Source organism: Nycticebus coucang, chromosome 5, assembly GCF_027406575.1.
Source record: "Nycticebus coucang isolate mNycCou1 chromosome 5, mNycCou1.pri, whole genome shotgun sequence".
In the NCBI taxonomy this organism is placed as follows: Eukaryota; Metazoa; Chordata; class Mammalia; order Primates; family Lorisidae; genus Nycticebus; species Nycticebus coucang.
The window spans coordinates 112,003,687-112,025,444 of record NC_069784.1 but is presented as its reverse complement, the minus strand read 5'-3'; the positions used below and the strand labels follow the sequence as shown (position 1 = coordinate 112,025,444).

Below are 21,758 nucleotides of genomic sequence, written 5' to 3'. Positions count from 1 at the left end.
ACCATCAGGAACTAAAGTTCCAAGTTCAAAGTTAGGGAAAAATTCCAATTTTCCTGAGGATAATAAGAAAAACAATAAGGGCCCTTTGACTAGGAAACCACCTTTTTCTCTCTCTTGGACCAAGGCCCTTGCTGCTAGACCTTCAGCTTTTGCTTCAACTTTGTGTCTTCGTTACCCACTGAAAAGCTGCAAGCGACGCACCTTTGACCTCTATAAGACTTTTCTTTATAGTAGACAAGTTCAAGACATAAAGGACAAAGAAATAAGTCCTCTTGTAGCAATAACACCATTTGACTTCAAATCAGCATCTCCTGATGACATTGTAAAAGCTAACCAAAAGAAAGCATTTGCTAGAGAATAGTAACAAAAGGAAAGCTTGATCACTGTTGTAGAGCTTTTTATTTTTAATTTAATGTCTTTATAGGATCACTTTATATTATGCGATTCAGGTTGTGATTTTTATATTAAAATTGTCTTAAGCCAGTTGATAACAACTTCAGTTGGTATGTATTTTTGCACTGAATTTTTTTTTTTACAAACTCCTTTTAGTGATAACTGATAGTTGATAGTCTATGATGAGTATATGTTTACGAAGTGCATATGAAAACTTGATATTGTGAAATCAACCCTCAGATATTTTTATTTGAAGCATTCAACTTTGTAAGTTTTTACGATGAGATTTTTTTCTATGAAATATTTTTGTGCTTTGTTCTTAAATATACCAGCACTTGTGATTATTATAGTTCAGTGTGAAGATTATTCTTATGATATGTGGCATAGGATAGCTGAGACATAATGTAGCCTTGATATCATTCCTAGTTTCATTATTTTTCTGCAGGTAAATACTAAAATTTTTCTATTAGAAAATCTTAAATTCCAGTCTTTTGAGAGCATTATGGAAGCTGTTGCAATATATTTTTAATGATGATATAATAAAAATCTTTGAAGGGACCATGTCAATAGAGAAGTTGGATTAATACATGAATTATTTTTATACATTTTCAAAACCATTTGTCCTAAATGTACCCTTTAAAATAAATATATAGAAAGTATTTTCAAGTATGGTTGTATGTTCTTTGAACAGACGTTTTGCCAGGTTTCTCTAACTTTTTCTTTACAATAACTTATGAAATGTGGAGTTTTCCTTTTTATTACTGATAGCTGTGTGCCCGACAGAGTTTCAGCTATGGTGGATTGTATAAGAGCCCTTGTAGTCAGTAGAGTAAGTAGGTGACTATTCTCTCAAAGCAGTGGTCCTCAACTAGCAATCATATCACTGCGGGAATTCTTTCAAGAAAGGTGCTATGGCTTTACTCCAGACATGCTGAGTCATTCTCTGGGGGATAGCACTTGGGAATATGTATTTTCAAAATGATTCCTAGGTGACTCTGATGGATACTTCTGCTTGAGAAACACTGTCTTATAGAAAAGAAATTAAAAAAAATACAGAATTATTAATGCGAAGGATAACATCTGACCAACTTGAATTCATAATTTCTAGAAAATACCAAGGAAAATTGCTAGTTAGAAATTATGGTCTTTTGTGTGATACAATGAAGATATTAGTATTACTTACAAAAAGAAAATAGTTGTATCTGAAATGTTATTTCTTAATGAGAATAAAATAGCTGGCCTTTTCCTAGTAAAGAAATCTTTTTCTTCAATAGCTACTCCATTTTACATTTGATAAATTTTTTTGTATCACTTGTGTTTATTTTCAGAAAGACATTCCAATATTTTTAGCTTTGTTTGATATTTTTATGTTCATTATTTGGTAGGAAAAGTTAGAATGGCATATGCCTTCATTGTTTTAAATGCTTTCTGATTTTTTTATGATGTCTTCAGTTTTGTTTTTAACTGCATATTTCAATGTATATCCGATTGATTAACATTTTCTGATTTCTTGTGGTATCTTCAGGTTTTGTTTTAAACTGTATATCAATGCACATAATACCGATGCTTAGGGAGATTCACAAGTTGTCTTTTCTGATCAATTTTAAAATTTGAATTACCCCAACTGCTCAGTTTGTTTTTCTAGTCTTTAACCTTGATCAAACATGTTAGTAATTTTAAACTAAGGAATGTGACTCATAAACTAGATTTGTACGGGGCCAGTCTCTGTTTTAGAAGTGAATATTCTAAGAATTTGTAACTGATAATAATTCCCGATTAAGTGCTATGTACTAGTGGTCCATTTTGCATATGAATACTTTTTTAACCTGTATTATAGTTGAATTCTGGCACTATTCTCTTACTTTCTTTTATTAACAGTAATTTTCAAGTGAAAATACAGTACTTTTAGGGCCAAGTGGCAGATCTTGAACCGTGAACTCGCTCTCCCTTTGCTAGCTAATCATGATTGTACCTACCTTTATGAGATTCTTTTTGTGGGGAATAAAATTACATTGTATGGTGATAAGGGAAAGCAACAATATTTTAAGTAAGTTTTCAGGCTTCTTATTTCCCTTGTCTTGGCTGTTAGCCTGTCAGGCATGTTACATGATAAGCCCTGTTAACTGAGGGAATGTCATAGTCTCTGAGATTCTGAGGGTGGAAACAAGAAGATCTCTCTTCCTTCCACCCTTGGCCATTAGGTCTTGGTAAAAGGATGGGTACCTGCTTATTCATGAATATACTCCTCATGACCGATGATTGTACTAAGTGCATATTATGCACTTGCTGCTGTGTATTGACTGACTACTGTCTTGGTAGCTCAGGTGTGCTGTTATGGTTTACATTATTTTTGGTTTAAATATCAATTTTGAGATTCAAAGCCATTTTTATTTGCATTATAACCAAATGCACTAACATTTTACTTTAGGAATAGAAGTAATATTATAATTATATTCTAAATGGTATAAAATATAAAAGACATTAAAAATTACCATTTTTGTTCATTTCTTTTTTTTAGAATATCTGATATTCATGAATGTTTTGTCCTTTTGCATTCTAAAGTCTTTAGTTGGCTTTTTTAAGATATAGTGTTTTTTTTTACAATTAATTGCCAAGAACCAGGGTTTCATTTCTGCATAGAACATTTTCCTTTTCTTTTTATTTTACCTTTTACCCTTTTCCTAGTTACTAAACTGGCATGTTAACCTCTTTTCTTCCCGTTAGCTTTGAATCCTTTTTTCTTGAGCTTTTCTTTTATCCTTTTTTGCCCTCATAAGTAGTAATAACTATTCTTAGTGTTTTATATTTAATTTTTACTACACAGGGGGAGATCATGTAACTAATCGTCATAATAGGGGTAAAACTCATAAGGTGCTTTTTTTGGTGTATAAAAGGAAGCTCATAAGATAAATACAGTTATGTAGAAAAATAATGAATTTTTATTTTTTTTATTAATAATGAATTTTTAAATTGACCAGGAATCTATATGTGGACCATTACAGATAAACAAATAACACATTGTATATTGAAAAAAGAACTTTGTATCAATAAGTTATCTGTTTTATGTTCACACAAGTATGTATTTGGTTATAAATCAGTTTTGTAGTAGCTTTGAAATTGTTTTAGTAAATCAACAGTGGAACAAATTACAAATAAAGATAATGTTGGCTATACAAGAAGGATTAATAGGAACTTCTATACTTCTTTTCTTTTATCTGTATACTTATAATTACATAAAGCTCAGCTTGTGCAGTTGTATGTTACAATTGTAATTTTTAGGTTGTAAAAATCTTGTCACATTTCGAGTGTATAAATATACTTTGTAAAAGCTATGTTGAAAGAATTTATGATTTTGAGGTTCTCTTAAATCAAGTGTGAAAACATAACTTACCCATTAGGATTTTCTATATAAACTTGATATGTTTGAATGATATTTTAATAATTTATGCTAAAGGTACTGCTTTATGTCTTTATAAACAAATTAAAAAAAACCCCAAACTACCTGGTTGTGAAGAATTTCTTTTAAAATAATTGGCATTTAGAATTCTTGATTTCCATAGGGTAAAATTTTTTATATCCTTTTAACTTTTTAGGACACACAGAAACACTATTAAAGTATAGGTTGGTGAATATTAGCAATGTAATTGCAGAGATAACAGTGGAAGGATCTACAGTCATCTTCATGGCTGTATAGCATTCCATGATATATGTATATATACAGCACATTTTGTTAATCCACTCATCAGTTGATAGGCACTTGGGTTGATTCCACATCTTTGCGATTGTCAACTGTGCTGCAATAAACATTTTGTGCAAGTGTCTGTTTGATAAAATGACTTCTTTTTCTTTGGGTAAAATACTCAGTAGTGGGGTTTTTAGATCAAATGGTAGGTCTACTTTCAGTTCTTTGAGGGATCTCCGTGTCATTTTCCATAGAGATTGTTCTAGTTTGCAGTCCCACCAACAGTGTATAGGCATTCCTTTCTCTTTTGTCCACACCACATCTATTGTTGTTAGAGTTTTTGATAAAAGCCATTGGGGTTAGGTGGTCACTCATTGTGGTTTTGATTTGCATTTTCTTGATGATTAGTGACTAGTAATGTTGAGTTTTTTTTCCATTTTTATTGGCCATCAGTCTGTATTTTGCAAAGCTTCTGTCCATGTCTTTGGCCTATTTTTAATGGAGTTGTTTGATATTTTTTTCCCTACTAATTTGTTCGAGTTTGTTGTTGATTCTGGTGATTAGCCTTTTATCAGATGTACAGTTTGTGAATATGGTTTGTGATGTACGGTTTCTGCAAATCGCCAATTTGTTCTGTTGATTTGTTTCTTGGCTGTGCAGAAGGTTTTTAAAATAATCAAATATCATTTATTTATATTTGTTGTTGCTATGATTGCCATTTGGGTCTTCTTCATAAAATCTTCGCTTAGGCTGATACCTAGACGAGTCTTTCCAACATTTTCTTGTAGAATTCTTACGGTTTCATGCCTTACATTTAAGTCTGCTATCCTTCTTGAATTAATTTTTCTGAGTGGTGAGAGATAGGGATCCTGTTTTGGTCTTCTATACGTGGCTATGCAGTTTTCCTAGCACTATTCATTTAATAGTGATTCTTTACCCCAGTGTATATTATTATGTGCTTTGTCCAAGATGAATTGGCTGTGTGTGGATGGTTTTGTATCTGGGTTCTCTGTTCTGTTCCATTGATCTGTGTCTCTGTTTTTGTACCAGTATCATGCCATTTTGATTACTATAAACTTGTATAATACTTGGTAAAATGATGCCTCCAGATTTGTTCCTTTTGCTTAAGGTTGGTTTGGGTATTTGGGCTCTCTGGTTCGAAAAGAAGAATTATTTTTCTTGTGGAAGTATTTTTTCTAGATCTGCATAAAATGACATTGAAATTTTGATGGGGATTGTATTGACTGTATAAATCACTTTGGGTAATACAGACATTGTAACAATGTTGATTCTGCTGATCCATAAGTTTGATATGTTTTTCCCTTTGTTTATATCATCTGCAGTTTCCTTCCTCAGTGATTCGTAGTTCTCTTTGTGGACACCTTTCACCTGCTTGGTTAAATATATTCCTACGTATTTTTTTTTTTTTTTTTGTAGCTATTGTGAAAGGTATTGAGTCTGTGATTTGATTCTTAGCTTATCTGTTGTTGGTATATAAGAACGCTACTGTATATTGATTTTGTAACCTGAGACTTTGTTGTTTTTATCAATTCCAGTAGTTTATTGGTAGAGTCTTTGGGGGCTTTTTAAATATAAGATCGTGTCATCAGCAAAGAGTGATAGTTTGACCTACCTCCTCTTTCCCAGTTTTCATATCCTTAATTTTTTTCTCTTGCCTGATTGCCCTGGCTAGGATTTCTCATTCTTTGTTGAAAAGAAGTGGTGACAGTGGGCATCCTTGTCTTGTTCCAGTTCTAAGTAGGAATGCTTTCAACTTTTTTATAATTTTGAGATATGTTCCATCTATGCTTATTTTGTTAAGTGTTTTTGTCATGAAAGGGTACTGAATTTTGTTGAATGTTTTTTCTGCATCTGTTGAGATTATCATATGATCTTTGTTTTTGCTTCTGTTTATGTAATGAACCACATTTATCAGTTTATGTATATTGAGCTGTTCTTGCATCCCTGGGACGAAGCCCACTTAGTCATGATAGATTGTTTTTTTGATGTGCTGTTTAATTCAATGTGCTAGAATTATATTGAGAATTTTTGCATCTGTGTTCATAAGGGATATTGGTCTCTGCTTTTCTTTTTTTGTTGTGTTCTTTCCTGGCTTTGATATCAAGGTGATACTGGCTTTGTGGAATGAGTTGGGGGAGGATTCCTTTCTCCTCTATGTTATAAAATAACTTCTGCAGTATGGGTATCAGTCCTTTTAGATCTGATGAAATTCAGCTGTTAAACTATCTGTTCTGGAGCTTTTTTTTTGTTGGAAGTTTTTTTGTTGCTTCCATTTTCTTGTTGATTATTGGTCTGTTCACGAGTTATATTTCTTCCTGATTGAGCCTAGGAAGGTTGTATGTTTCAAGGAATTTGTCATTATCCTCAGTGTTCTTGAATTTATGTGCATAGAGGTTTTTGGAGTATTCAGGTATGATGTTTTATATTTCTGTGGTATCAGTTGTAATATCTCCTTTTTCCCTGAGCTTATTTGGGTCCTTTCTTTTGTATTTCCGGTTAATCTAGTGATGTCTGTCAATTTTGTTTATGTTTTCAATGAACCAACTTTTTTGTTTCATTAATTGTCTCTGTTGTTTTCTTTTTTTTCTTTCTTTCTTTCTTTCTTTTTTTTTTTTTTTTTTTTTTTTTTTTGAGACAGAGTCTCACTTTGTTTCCCTGGGTAGAGTGCTGTGGCATCATAGCCCACAGCAACCTCAAACTCTTGGACTCAAGTGATTCTCTTGCCTCAGCCTCCCAAGTAGCTGGGACTACAGGTGCTCTCCCCGATGCCTGGCTATTTTGAGACATGAGGTCTCTCTCTCTTGCTCAGACTGGTCTTGAACTCAGAACTTGTGAGCTCAGGCAATCCACCTGCCTCGGCCTCCCAGATGCTAGGATTATAGGCGTGAGCCATGACGTCCAGCCTTATGTTTTCTTATTCTCAGTTTGTTTCATTTGATTCTGCTTTGACTTCAGTTATTTCTTTTCTTCTCTTGGGTTTGGGTTTGGTTTGCTCTTCTTTTTCAAGTGCTTTGAGATTATTCATTAGGTAATTGCTTTGTGATTTATTTGTGTTTTTGATGTTGGTGTTTAAAGCTGTGAATTTTCCCCTAGGACTACTTTTGTTGAATCTCTAACTTTTGATAACTTGTATCTCTTTTGTCATTTGTTTTGTGTCTCCTTTTGACCTCACCTGGGAATTTACATGTGCAGTGACTTTTAATTTTTCACTTTCTGCACATGTTTTTGAGTGACTGCATAACTAAGAAAATGCCGTGAAGGTTATGTTAACCAGTTTGATGAAAACATTTCAAATTGTATATAAAACCAGCACATTGTACCCAATGATTGGATTAATGTACACAGCTATGATTTAATAAAAAAATACTAAATAAATAAATCCTCATAACAAAAAAAAAAGAGTAGTGATTAAAGAAATTGTAGTGAGTAGGTGAATTTACAAGGATAGAATCTGTGAATAATAAAGATTGCTTGTATATTTTTTTGTTCTACTACTTTCCATCTTTATTGCTACTTTCTCACTTCAAGGCCATTAGCTTTTGGCAGAATTACCCATGTAGCTAACTAATTTCTTGACTTTTCAGTTTATCTCCCCCTAAGATACTTTCTACACTGTAGCCAGAATAACTTTTAAAAATAAAAATCTAGTTGTATCTCCTTAAGTTCTTTATTTTTTTTCTTTCATTTTCTAAGTTCCTTTATGACAGTGGTTCTTAACCTTCCTAATGCCGCAACCCTCTAATACAGTTCCTCATGTTGTGGTGACCCCCAACCATAAAATTATTTTCATTGTTACTTTATAACTGTAATTTTGCTATTGTTATGAATCGTAATGTAAATATCTGATATGCGGGATGGTCTTAGGCGACCCCCAAAGGGGTCGCAACCCACAGGTTTTGGCAGAATTACCCATATGAACTTTATGAACGTGTTTCTCTTTGTGACTTTCTCCTTACCCACAGCGACGTTAGAGCACCTCTACCTGCGTTTCCTCCGCTTCTGTAGGGTTGTCTACCCCCGGCTCGTTGCTCTTCAGGTGTACTTAGCTATTACTTGATGCCCAGTTGTGGGGTGGACGGGGCCTTAGTGTGTGCCCATAGTTCACTGTACTTCTTTATCACTGTCCTGTATGAATCACAATTCCCTTCATACACATATATATATCCTTTAACGTGTAACCATGGGTTATTGTTCCTCACAGCACTTGCATCATCTGACATTGTGTGTGTTGTATACATAGCTTTTTTTCTTATATGTCTCCTTTGTTCTCCCCATTCTCTCTCTTCCATGTAAATTCTAAAGATGTAGGAATTTTGTGTGTATCCACTGCAGTATCCCCAACTTAGAATGTCTAGTATGTAAATGTAGGAAAGGAGTTTAAATAAAACTGAGTCTTTCCTAATATAGTCCCACAGTCTTGTTCCTTAGGGGAAGCCCCTGTAAACAAATTATTTCTTCTTTTTAGGAGAGAAGAATGTATGTGAATGTACATATACATTTTTACACAAGTGGAAGAATACTATAAGACATATATCTGTGTCACTTAATAACAAGTATTTTATAGGATCTTTCTTTACTGGTATATACAGATCAGTCTCGTTCTCTTTAAAAGCTATGTAGAATTCTGTAGCATTGCACTATAATTTATTTAAACAACCTCTGTTGATGAACATTTTAAGTGTTTCCAGTAGCTATTGCTAATGAAAAATGAACATCCTACATTTCTCGGAATAGAATTTATATACTTAAACATTTTGGTTAGATACTAACTACCTAAGTGCCCTTAATAGGGATTGTACTAATTTCCTTCCCATGAGTTTGTGAGTATTTTTGTCCAAATTTCTACAGATATGGGTATTACTTTTTTTGGTATTATGCCAGCCTGGTAATTGCTGACTGCCTTGTATATTTAAATTTATATTTTTCTTAGAACTCTCTGCTCTTAACCTTTGCCTGTTTTTGCTGGTTTATCTTTCATTTTATAATTTTTAGGAATATATGTATGTGTGCATGTGTGGATCTACGTATGCACATATACATATATACATATTTTTATACTAAGGAAATTAGTCTTCATAAAAATTGTTCTATGGATGGAAAATACTTTTTGTGAGTCCTGGTTTGTCATTTCCCAGGTCATATGTTATAATAGAAAATAAATTTTAAATTTTATTAGTCTTTTTTTCTTATGGGTTTTTGTTTGAAAGTGCTACTCTCCTATAAGATAATTTTAAGAAATTATTATTGTTTCTTCTAATACTTTTGACAGATTCATATTTTTATTTTTGTATCTTTGATCATCTAGCTGATATTAATGAATCTGGTTTCTCCATCAACATCTTTTCTTTTAAATGAAAAGATGGATTTATCACAATACCTTTTGTTGAATTATACAGTCTTTTTTTTTTTTTTGAAATGTCATCTTTGACATATACAAATTCCCTTCCATTTGTCTGTATTTTGGTATTTTGTACAAATAAATTACTATTATTTTTTATTAATGTTCAGTTTTAATATTTTGTAGGCTGCCTTGTATTTTTCTTTTTTATAGTTTTCCTGAGTTATCTCACATAGCTCTTTTTTCTATATGAAATGTAGAAATAGCTTGTCAAGGTACTGAGAAAAATCTAATTATAATTTTTATTGTTGTGTTTAATGATATCAAGAGATTTTTTGGAAGGGAAAAATGCTGTTTCCATACATGCTTAGGTAATATTAAGAATTATGTTATCTTAGTAGATTTTCTAGTGTTGATCTAGTCTTATAAAATCTTCGGCTTGTCATGGTAGATTGTTCTTTTAATGTAATAGATTTTATTTGCTAACATTTAAGATGATTCTGTCTCTTCATAAAACTAATATATAACAGTGTGTTTGTGCCCGCTCTTTGTAGGATTTGTTTTTTTCCTTGTGATGGTTATACAGAAAATTCACTGTGTTTTTCTTTATCCTTGAATAATTTAAATAGTATTGAAATTATTTGTTTTATGATAGAATTCATCTTTCTGAATATTCTGGAGTCAGTTTTGAAAGGTTTAAATTTCTTAGAAAACTATCCATTTCATCCATGGTGACAATGTATTTTTGTTGCGCATTATACCAAATGCCCTACTCTTTTAGATTCTTCGGTATTGTTTTCTTTCCTCTACTCTTCGCGTTCCCCTCCACTGAGCTTTTTTCCTCCTTGATTACTGCCTTGCAGTTCATCTTGTTTTTTCTTCCCCAAAGGTTGGCTCCTAGATTGATGATTAGTTCTACTGGTTTTAATTGACTACTACTTCTCTGAGCAGAATATTTAACTTAAATGCATTTTTAACTCTTTATCTTAAAAGTTAGTTTTAATTTATGAAATTTTAAAAAGAAAAACACAGAAAATAATATAACAAATATCCATGGAGCTACAACTTTAACAGAAACTAACATTTTATTACATATACTTAAGGTTTTAAGAAATTAACTATTAGGTTGGAATCTAGCCCTATACTTCTCTCCTTCTTTTCTCCTACCTTAAAATTGGTATACATCAATTTACTGACTTATATCTCTATAGCTCTTATTTTTCTTGTGAATAATGCATTTGCTGTAGCTTATGGGTTTTTGTAAAGTTACTGTTATTTTCTGAATAATACACAATTTTGATTTTGATTTCCTTAAGCCAAAAGTCTGAGAGAATTTAAAAATTTTTAGGTTGTAGGGAGAGTTTTGTTTACTTTTGTTGTGATTACTGGTTTTATTGTACTGTTAATCAGAGAATGTGATTTGTGCTCTTTACCTTTTGAAGTTGATTTTTTCTTTGTGGCCCAGTGCAATTTTATAATGGTTTCACAGTCAATTGTCAACTGTACTTTTTTTTTTTTTTTTTTTGTGGAATACAAAATATGATGTGCAATAGAACTCCATAGTTGACAGCCTCTCTACATTGACCACCTCCTTAAGTTGACCTAATTTTCCTAGACCAGACATGCACCATGTGTATGTGTATCAGTGCATTGACCTAAATCCTTATGTTGACTACCTTCACGTGTTGACTAGTGTGTTCTATTCCCTTTGGTGTTCATCTTACAGACATCCTACTGTATTTCTGTTAGTTAATTGTAGAATTGTTAGAAAGTTCAGTATTTTCAGTTATAATCTATTTCTTAGAGTTTCTTTGATTGGTTACAGGGTGAGAGTGGTTACTGTATAGCATCTTTGCAATTTTATTTCATCTTATTTCCTACAGAGTTTACTCTGTATAAATTTTGATAGGTAAAGATATATATGCTCATTCTATGGATTTTAATTTTTCATTAATATAAAGCTTTCTTTTTGCTAGTTTTATACTATTTGCTATAAATTCAGCTTAACATGTCGTGATTGCTACTTTCTCTAAGTTTTATTTGTCTATCCTTTTGCTTTCAGTATTTTGAGACACCTTGGTTTAGTTGTATCTCCTTTACTGGTGTACACTTGGGTTTTTCAGAGAATCTTTGTGGGGTTTTTCCATGGTTGGGATTGCTATAATAGGTGTAATACCCTCTGTCATTTTTTAAAAAGTTGCAGTCTTTCATACATACATATTTTGAGATATGATTTAATCTTTGTTTTGGTCTTCATATATAATCTTTGATAACTTGGAAATTTTATAGTTAATAATTTAAAAACATACTTTAACTTTTTAAGAATTTGCTAGCATTAAACTATGTGTTGATCTCTCACTATAAAAAATGAAGAAATTAACATATTTGTACTTCTCTATTGCTCTTAATTTTTGCTGGTATTTTAAGTTCTTAGGTAAGGTTTACTTTTGATAATATATTCACACTTTTGTTAATTGAATTAACTTTTAAACAGTTATTTAATAAGTCCTACCTTTCAAAATTAAGCTCATCAAGAGTTGCATTTTCTTATACTTGCTGTCTCCCACTTTATCTCCTGAAATTTTTAGTCATATCATTTATTTATTGTCAGGATGTATAGTATTTTCATTTTATTCTGTAATCAAAAGTTTCTTAGTTTTAATCTGTAGTTATTTTAAAGGGAATCTCATGGTTGTCTCTGATTTACTTTGACATATTGATCAACTCCTCACCTTTCCCTTTGTCTGAAATATGCATGTGCAAAATATTTCCTGAGTTATTAAATGCTTGAAAGTGCTTTTTGTGGCCTGTATTTGCATGAGAAATTGACAAATGATAGTTGAGAGTTCTCTTCCCTGGAGGACTTTGCACGTATTACTCTGCTGTTTTCTGTGACTGCCTGTTGCTGGCTAGCCTGATTCTGCTGCCTCTAGTGTGGCTTTTATGTGTGTAGTGGTTCCCTGCTCCCCTTCCATCTTCTCCTGAGCTCTGCAGGCTTACTTTTCAACTTTTTCTCAAGTCATTTGTCACTGTTTCTTTTCTTTCATCCTCTGTGCCTCTTCTTCTTAAAAAGAGAGACTGTATTTTTTTGCTGTCTTTGACATCATCAAACTTACCAACCCCGTTCTTTTCTCTTTCATCTGCTGTGTATTTATCATCTGCTTTTTACTTATTTTTCCACTGTTATTCATTCTTATAGTATTTTTCTTTAGCTTCTATGGTATCCTGTTTGAATATTTCTCATATATGAAAAAAAGGGGAATTCTTTTTTTTTGACAGTGTATTATGGACAATGATACAGGGAGAAGTGAGGTGATTGAGTTTGGTCCATCTTTTACTCTTGAACTTGGGGCATACTTTATGCATACTTTGTCCTTAGGTCATGTTTCAGCTCAGTTTTCTCAGCATTGCTGGTTTTACCCCTTTGAGGCAAAATAGAAGTTCTAAAAGACTGTGAAATTCTTTTTTGAAAATTTTTGTGATTTCCTTGTCCTTGGTGTAGATGGGTTCTGACATTACTCCTCAGCCTTCGCACATCTCCAGATCTTGCTGTTTTCACAGTGGCTCCTTGGGTGGATCCTCTAGGTATGCCTCCACCTTGGGAGAACTATGCCTTCTGGACAAAATCTGCAGTTATAAGTAGCCTTGTGTGCTTTTAGTTTGATAGATGCTCTTCCTAGTCTGTTTTTGTGTTACAACTGGTTCCTATTTTTGTTGAAGGTGGAGTGTTCTATTTCTCTCCACCCCTCTGCCTTTTCTTGTTTTGTTTTGGGGCTCTAGGTGAGAAGAATGGAAACAACTTTGTTTTTTTTTTTTTTTTTGGCTGGGGCTGGGTTTGAACCCGCCACCTCCGGCATATGGGACCGGCGCCCTACTCCTTGAGCCACAGGCGCTGCCCGGAAACAACTTTGGTTTGGCTCTTTAACTGGATATTTTTTTCCAAGGACACTTGATAGATAGCCCCTTTTCGACTGTGAAATCAGACTGGTCTGAGATCCTTGTAATTTCCTTCTAGGTATGTGATGTGGCAGACCTTGCATTAAAGGTTTATTAGGAGTTTTGGTATAGTGATTCCAGTGTTTATATCAACCTGATACACTAAACAGTTTGGAAGGAAATTTTTTTTCCTTATTCAGAGAGTTTTTCAATATTTTTATAAATGTGGAATGAGAACCTTTTAGTATCTACATAAAATTAGCCTTTTATGGTAATGAATTGGAAATCTAATTTCTAAAATAATACCTTAATTTAACGTGTCTTCTTAATTTAGATAACACTTATATCATATGTTCATTTTATTAACATATATTGAAAGTCCCCAATAGCTAATACACATAACCTTAGAAGGAGTTATCATTACTTTTGTTATACATTCATGTGAGTGAACTGCTGAAAGGGCATGTATTTGTCAAGTAAAATATGAAATAATCTTGTAGTTTTCTGATGTTATTTTCCTTGCTATGTTAAACCTACCAAGAGTTTCTCGAACTATAAAACTGAATAACATACTCTTTGTTTTCGTCTACAGAAAAATTCAGAAATTAAAGTATGTATACTATTATTGTTTTAAAGGAAAATCTTAACAGAAAAATTTTATTATGAAGTCAGCCTAAATAGATGATTGTTAACTGAAGTTTCACTTTTATGGTTGTTATTGAGCCTTTTCCTAACATTGAATTTAGTTTGATTTAGAAAAATGGTTATTGTTAATAAAAAGTAAGCATTGAGAAAAAATAGTCAGTCTGTAAATCTGACAAAGAACCATATATAATTTAATATTATTTAGAGTTCTCAAAATTGGTATTTATCAGAAATAAAGCAGCTGACAAATGTTTATAATAAACAGATTTGTTAAGAAAATTGATGTTTAAGTGTAGGATTTGGAGAAATAGACTTCAGTATTATTTATAATTGAACTATTTTTGATATGGTTTGCTTTAAGCAATACTAGTTTGCTTATACAGGTTAGAAATCTATTATATATTTTCTTTTCCTTTAGAATTTTATCTAGCTTTTTCTTTGAGTTGTTATTTAGAAAATAGAGCCTAATTTACATAATGAAGATAGTAATTATTCTGTTCTAGCATTCTTGCTATTTTTGTAGTTGTATACACTGTATACAATGTAGGTGTATACATTGGCATACACTGTTTGAATATCTTTGTAATATTATAACTATACTCAGATGATGATTGCATCAAATTTTTGTGTCCTTAATGGCAGGTTGTTCTTTAGACCAGATTCAGGAAATTAAAAAATAAAAAAAGATTGAGCTATGAACATTCAGAACAAGATCATTTTTCTTTGCCTGCTTATTGTGCTGTATTTGTTTCTTTTGTAGTTATTACCTTTGTGACTAAATGTGATGTTAGATTTTTATGAGGAGATGCCACCTCTTCTTTCTCCCTTTGCAGGTCAAATGTATTTTTGAGATTTTATTCTTATCTTGGAAATAAGTTTTATGATTACTTTGTAAAGTCTGTATTATAAAGGAAGATTATTAATATGAGATATTATGACAACTGCTAAATCTGTGTGAACTTTTCAATAATAACTTTTAAAATATATGGCTCAAGGAGTAGGGCGCCGGTCCCATATGCCGGAGGTGGCGGGTTCAAACCCAGCCCTGGCCAAAAAAAAAAAAAAAAAATATGTTTCATTTTACTTTAATCCTTTTTGGTAGGTTGCTAACAGGCATATTCAACTGCAACTTTTTGGGAGCTTCCCCCTTTAAATACATTTTTTATTAAAATTTTTTTCACTAATTTATCCATCATTGAGCATTTTTATTTAAGCAATTAGAGGAATTTTATACTTCTATAAAAAGTTCCAGAATTAATTGGCTTTTTGCTTAAAATGTGGGCTTTTTGAAAAGAAGTGGTTTATTTCAGTGAAAAAACGTTAGTTCAGAATGTTTTCAGGTATGTTTTAAGATTCTCTTTGTATATACACCTACAATGGAAAAACTGAAACACTAATTGCTTAATTTAAAAATAATTTACTTTAGACTCTCAAAACAGCTTGTCTTCTTTATGAATAGCCAGTACCACATATGAATTGGCGTGAATGTCAGATACCGAGTTTTCCTTTAGAACTAATTACCTTATTGTTTTTAACCTTACAAATGATAATCAGATTATATGTATTTGTGTATAGGTATACTTTGTTTCATTCTAAGGCACTTATAAATCCTTTTAATACCATTAAGTCCTTGTTATATACTAAGCATTGCTAAGTACATTAGCAGGGAACTCAATTTAGCCAGCATGCTTTTTATTTTTATTTTTTAATTAGAAAAATATACTAGGCATTGGGACATAAAACTCCAGGCACAAACTTCTTAGGTAAGAGCTTTATTGTAGCTTCTCTGGGGCTAGGTCCTTAGATTTAATAGAAGTACCAAAATACAGCCAAATACTTTCACTCTGAACTTACTACTGCATTTTTGTCTTGGTTTTATGTAAAGTTTCTGTTCTGTGAGCTGCTACCTTTCAAGTGAAGTTAGGGAAGTGGATCAATATATTGAATTTCGACTGTGTGTCAGGCTTTGTATGTTCTTGTGTAGTCATAAGTATCTTAAGGGTAAAATTGAATTTCTTATTAGGGAGAACAGCTTTATAATTACTGGGATATTTAAAAATTGTTCTAAAGATTTTTTCTGCTAGTATTACTTACCTAAGAGCCTCACAACATTCCTGTTTGGAGAATTGGCATCAGTTTCTAAATCCCTGCAAATTAATAGTCATAAGAAATAATCTTTTTTTAGTCTATTTAAATTTTAAATCACTTCGTGGTCTTTGATTCCTTACTTAAGGCAACAATTCTATTTACTTAAAATACCATAGAATTTAATTTTTTATAGTTGCTAGCTTGGTGTCATTTTTAAGTATAAAGTTAAATAATAGACAAACAATCCAAATGAACCAATGTAAGAAAAAACACACACCTAATCTCATGCAGAATTTTGAACTATGTAGCATTTTGATACATTTAAGCCGTAATAATACTCTACACTAAATGCTGTACTAAATGTTTTATACTTGCTATCACTTAATATTCACAAGAATCATAAAGAACAGGGATTATTATCCTAGATTTATACCTGGAAAATCTGAACTTAACAAAATGTCTAAACATCTTCCCCAAATCCACAAACTTATAAATGGCAGAACCAACATTCAGAACAATGTTTTTAACACCTTAGTCTTCATTTTTATTACTTTGCATGTGTTTGTATATAGGAGGGTATATTAGTTCTTTTTTTAAAAAATGGGGTCATACCTTTTTTAAACCCATTTTAACTTCATCATGCCCCTGAGAGACACACATTAACTTTTTTTATACTTATAATTTTAGATTTCATAGTATTGCATTGTCTAGTTGTCTGGTATTTTATTTAAGCAAACTTCTATTGTAAAAATTTTAGTTTACTGTTATAAAAATACATCAGTAAACATTTTGTACATTTTCAGTTGTATAAAATATATTGTTCTAGAGTGGTATTGCTGAATAAAAATGTATGGGTATTTTTAAGGCTTTTAGCACGTATTAAGTTTCCCTTCAGAAAGATTTACTTCTTACATTTAATTATTAATCATAATAGCATTGATAGCATTATGTTATACTCTATGGAATGATTTTATATTTGTATTGAAGTTTTCATTCATAAATGAGTGGATAAAAGTAAAAGATAAATTATACAGTTTTTCTTGAGCCTGTTGTGATGGCAGTTACCTGTGCATTCCTGAGAATTGTGTCCGTGATGTATTGAATATCCTGTTACATATTGACATTGCCAAAATTACCATTCATCCATAAGAAAAAAATACATGTTTCTAGAAGTAAAATAACCCACGTGATGCAGTTGATGTACTGTTTTAGCCATGGAAAATGCCCAAGAAATGATAACTAAAGGTAGTTCAAAGAAAGAAAGTATTCTTTCTTGTTTATTTATTTATTTATTTTTATGTAAGGCTTTTGGGGAATATTAGCTACTGCCCTTTTCTCCACGTAACCATTTTAAAGTCCAGTTTATGTTTTTTCCCGTAATCATATATAAAAATACATGCATATAGAGTTCTTATTTTTTTGTAAATAAAAGGTATACATACTGTTTTTTATTTTCTTTGGGGGAGGGGCGTATTACACTGTCAGCTAGAGTAGTCTTATCTTATTCTTTTTGGTGATTATATACTATTCCATGATACAGCTGTACTATAGTTTATTCAAAATTTCCTATCTTGAAACTTACTCATTTTATTTCCAATTTCTGCTTCTTTGAATAGTGCTATTCATAGACTATCTTTGTACATGTCTTTATAAAGCAGAGTTTTTATGAGATGGATCTTCTGTAGTGGAACTGCTGAATCAAAAGGTGTACTGGGCTAGGTGCCCGTAGCACAGTGCTTACGGCGCCAGCCACATACACCAAGGCTGGTGGGTTTGAATCCAGCCCACGCCAGCTAAACAACAATGACAATTGCAACAAAGAATAGCCGGGTGTTGTGGCAGGCACCTGAAGTCCCAGCTACGTGGGAGGCTGAGGCAAGAGAATTGCTTAAGCCCAAGAGATTACCCAATGGTACTCTACTGAGGGTGACGTAATGAGATTCTGTCTCAAAAAAAGAAAAAAAAAAGTATTGTTTACTTTCGGTAGATGAAGCCATTGCTTTATGAAAAGTACTATGGTTTGTTTCTACTCCAGTAGTAAGTTTCATTACTTTTCTTGATTTTGGACTGACAGGTAAGAAGTTAATGTCTCATATTTACTTTAGTGAAGTTGAGTGTTTTTTCATATATTCATCACTTGATTTTTTTTCTGTGAGTTGCTATTTGTATCCATTGCCTATTTTTTATTTTGTTGTCTTTTTCTTAAAAACATTTTTTTGCAATCTATTTTTTTTTTTTTTTTTTGAGACAGCCTTACTTTGTCACCCTCAGTAGAGTGCTATGGCATCATAGTTCACAGCAACCTCAAACTCCTGGGCTCAAGTCATTCACTTGCCTCAGCTTTCTGAGTAGCTGGGACTACAGGTGCCTGTCACAATACTTGGCATTTTTTAGAGACAGGCTCTTGCTTTTGCTCAGGCTGGTCTCGAACTCATGAGCTCAAGCAGTCCACCTGCCTTAGCCTCCCAGAGTGCTAGGATTACAGGGGTGAGCTACCGTGCCTGGCCCTTTTCCAGTCTTTTTGTTTTCCTTATTTTATGATCTTTTTTTCTGTAGGAAAATTAAAAATCTTAATTTCAGTCTTATTTTTTATAATTTACTACTTTCCAGTCTTGAATTAAAGAAACAACAAACTTCAACTTCAAGCTTATACATAGCCTAAATTTTCTGAATTTTTGTATGCATTTTTAATTCAAAATTTAATTATGCATTGCATATGCATTTCATATCTTCAAAGTATTATGATTTATCTTTTAACCCAACATCTACTACATGTATATTATAGTTCCTTAAAGCAACGTTAGTTTCCTTTTCATTTTACTAATTGCTTTAAAATACATTACATCTGTTAGTATGGAGTTATTTCTGGATATTATTACTGAGACTTAAGCTGAATTCAAGATGGTGTTTGACAGTAATTTATTGTATCTGCAGATATATAATATTTTGTTTTTTTCTCTTTTTAAAATTTAAATTTGTTTAAGATTATTCAAATATGTCATGTTCCTGAAAATCCCAGTGGTAAAATTTGGGAGAGAAGTTAAAGACTAGGTTGAAATAGGATTGGGTTGAATCAATTAAGGCCTAGGTATGTGTATTTTATTGTCACTGCAAACATTGTAAATGACCCTGAATAGAATAATAATAACTTTTGTTAATTTTAAATTTGGCTAATACAGTTTAATTAATTTTTATTAATTATCATTTCTTTCTATTTGGAACTATTTTTTGTTTGTTTCTTTTTGAGGCCGAGTCTAATTCTGTTGCTCAGGCTAGAGTACTGTGGTTTCTTTCTAGCTCACAGCAACCTCAAACTCCTGAGTTCATTGTTCCTCCTGCCTCAGCCTCCTGGAGTGCTAAGATTACAGGTGTGAGCCACCATGCCTAGCCTGAAACCCCTGAAGTTTTCAATAAAGTACTTCTAAACCTTTTTCTTTGTTTTCAGCTCATGCATACTATGAAATTTTTATTTCTTTTGATATTTTCATATCTCCAAATGCTCACTTTTTTTTTTTTTTATTTTATGACTGGAGTTGTTGATTCTCACTGCCAGTTTCTACAGTAATTTAGAAGAAAATAGGTTCTTCTGTTAGACTGCTTGGATTTAGATTTCAGGTGAACCAACTAGATGTGTGACCTTTAGCAAGTTACTTAGCACTGTGCCACAGTTTCTTCATTTATAAGGGCAGGGTAAGTGTGCTTGTTTTATAGCGTAGTCATGATGTTAAATGAGCTCATATATGTTAAGCCATTTCTTGGCACATAATAGAAGCTCATTAAATTTTGTCCTGAATTGTTGAGGAAGTATTTCTCAAATATACATTCTTAACTTTGCCATACTAATATCATACCTAAGCTTAAGATAAAGAGGATTAACATGGTTTGTTAGGGAGAGAGTCAAGGGTGGATAATTCCAGGGATGGGAATCTAGATGAGATCTCTCAGAGATTGTTTCTCTAAGAAACAAACGGCCTAGGGCAGAATTGAAAAACACTACTGTATTTGTATAGTGCTTCTTTTGGAAGTATTTAAATACTGTTTCATTCTGAAAAGTAAGAATACTTAGTTTTTGTGATATCCTATTTCTGGTCTAACAAAATTTTTAGTCACAACAGTATTTACTAAGAAAATGTAAATGATTCTCTTTTTTAAAGGAAAATTATTAATAAGAATTTTTACTTATAGAATGTTATAATATCATAATTAAGTTCATTGCATGTATTAGGCTATGAATACCTGTATACTACCTCAAGGTACATAATCCAACTTAATATATAGGTTGAAATCTGTTCATTTAAATTTTTTAAGTTTTAAAACTTTCTGATTAGGCAGTATTTACATAAAATTGGAGCCTGTACCCAGTGATTCTTTTTGTTTTTCTTCTGTGTGGTAAAAGGTGGATGCTGTATTATGGATTTGATGAGACAAATTATGCTATAATGGTGGCTTTAAGTGAAATCATAATTCATGCCAAATAAATCAGTCAGCACAGCTGTACTGTTGGAGTAAGTGGCTTATTCTCTGTAGCCTAGTTAATGTACTTTTTGAATGTATATCTATAGTAACTAGGATTTAAATCTTTAGTCAGATTCAGCAAAATGATTTCATATCTTAAGTAGTTTTTCCATCAAAGATTTTATACTAATTTCTTTGAAATATTTAATATTTTAATTTGCGTGTTAATGTTTATATGTATATGTACTGAGATACTGAAATACCGGAAAAATAATGATCGATGGCAAAAAGTGTACTTATGTGTAAAATCCCAGTTAAAAAAAAAAAACTATTTTTTAAACTGAAGGTGTTTTGATCTGAATGAGTTTAAATTATAAATTCATCTCATGTTAATGAGTATCGTGAATTTACTTTGAATGTTTTTAAACTGTATAGATGTAAAAAAATTCTGCTTTTGAAATTTTTCCAGTCACCCTTTGCAATGTCAAAGTAATATATTATTAACATAGGAAAAGGGAAAAGAGTCACTCATGATTTTCTTACTCTGAAACAACAATTGTCTTAGTGTTTTGCCATATTTTCTTTTTTCTGTCTGTGTGGTATTTTTTTTTTTTTTTTTTTATTGCAGTTTTTGGCCCGGGCTGGGTTTGAAACCACCACCTCCAGCATATGGGGCTGGCGCCCTACTCCTCTGAGCCACAGGCACCGCCCTGTCTGTGCATTTTTATTCTTTATATTACTAAAGTCATGTAGTATATATAATTTTCTATTCTGTATTTTCCTTCTTTTTGTTCTCAGTACGTACTCATGTGCACACATTTTAAAATATGGAATGTTTTTTGGATCCTAATTTGATTCAGAGAATACTTTAAAAACTTTGATTAAAACTTATAAAAGGAATTTTAGGTTTAAAATAAAAACTGGTGTTCTGTATTAGTGTTTTCACATCTTTATTACTATTCAGATTTGAAATTACTTAATGTCACAAGTTTACCTTTTGAAATTATCCATTTGATCTCTGTGTGTGGAGGGATTCTTATAGGCTAAATAGATATTTTTTAAAAATAGGTTTGTAAGGGCAAGAACTGTACAAGAAAAAGATCATCTGAACTAGTTTCCTGACTTGAAGCAGGTCATCAAACATCTTTTTATTTATTTATTTTTATTTTTTGAGATAGGGTCTTGCTTTATCACCTGGGC

At 32.0% G+C, this 21,758-nt stretch overlaps 1 protein-coding gene across 3 annotated transcripts in view; it reads left to right on the top strand.

The window, feature by feature from the left end:
• The window catches only part of HBS1L (HBS1 like translational GTPase), a 98,892-nt gene that overhangs the window by 21,348 nt on the left and 55,786 nt on the right, over positions 1-21,758 (top strand). The window lies entirely within an intron of this gene.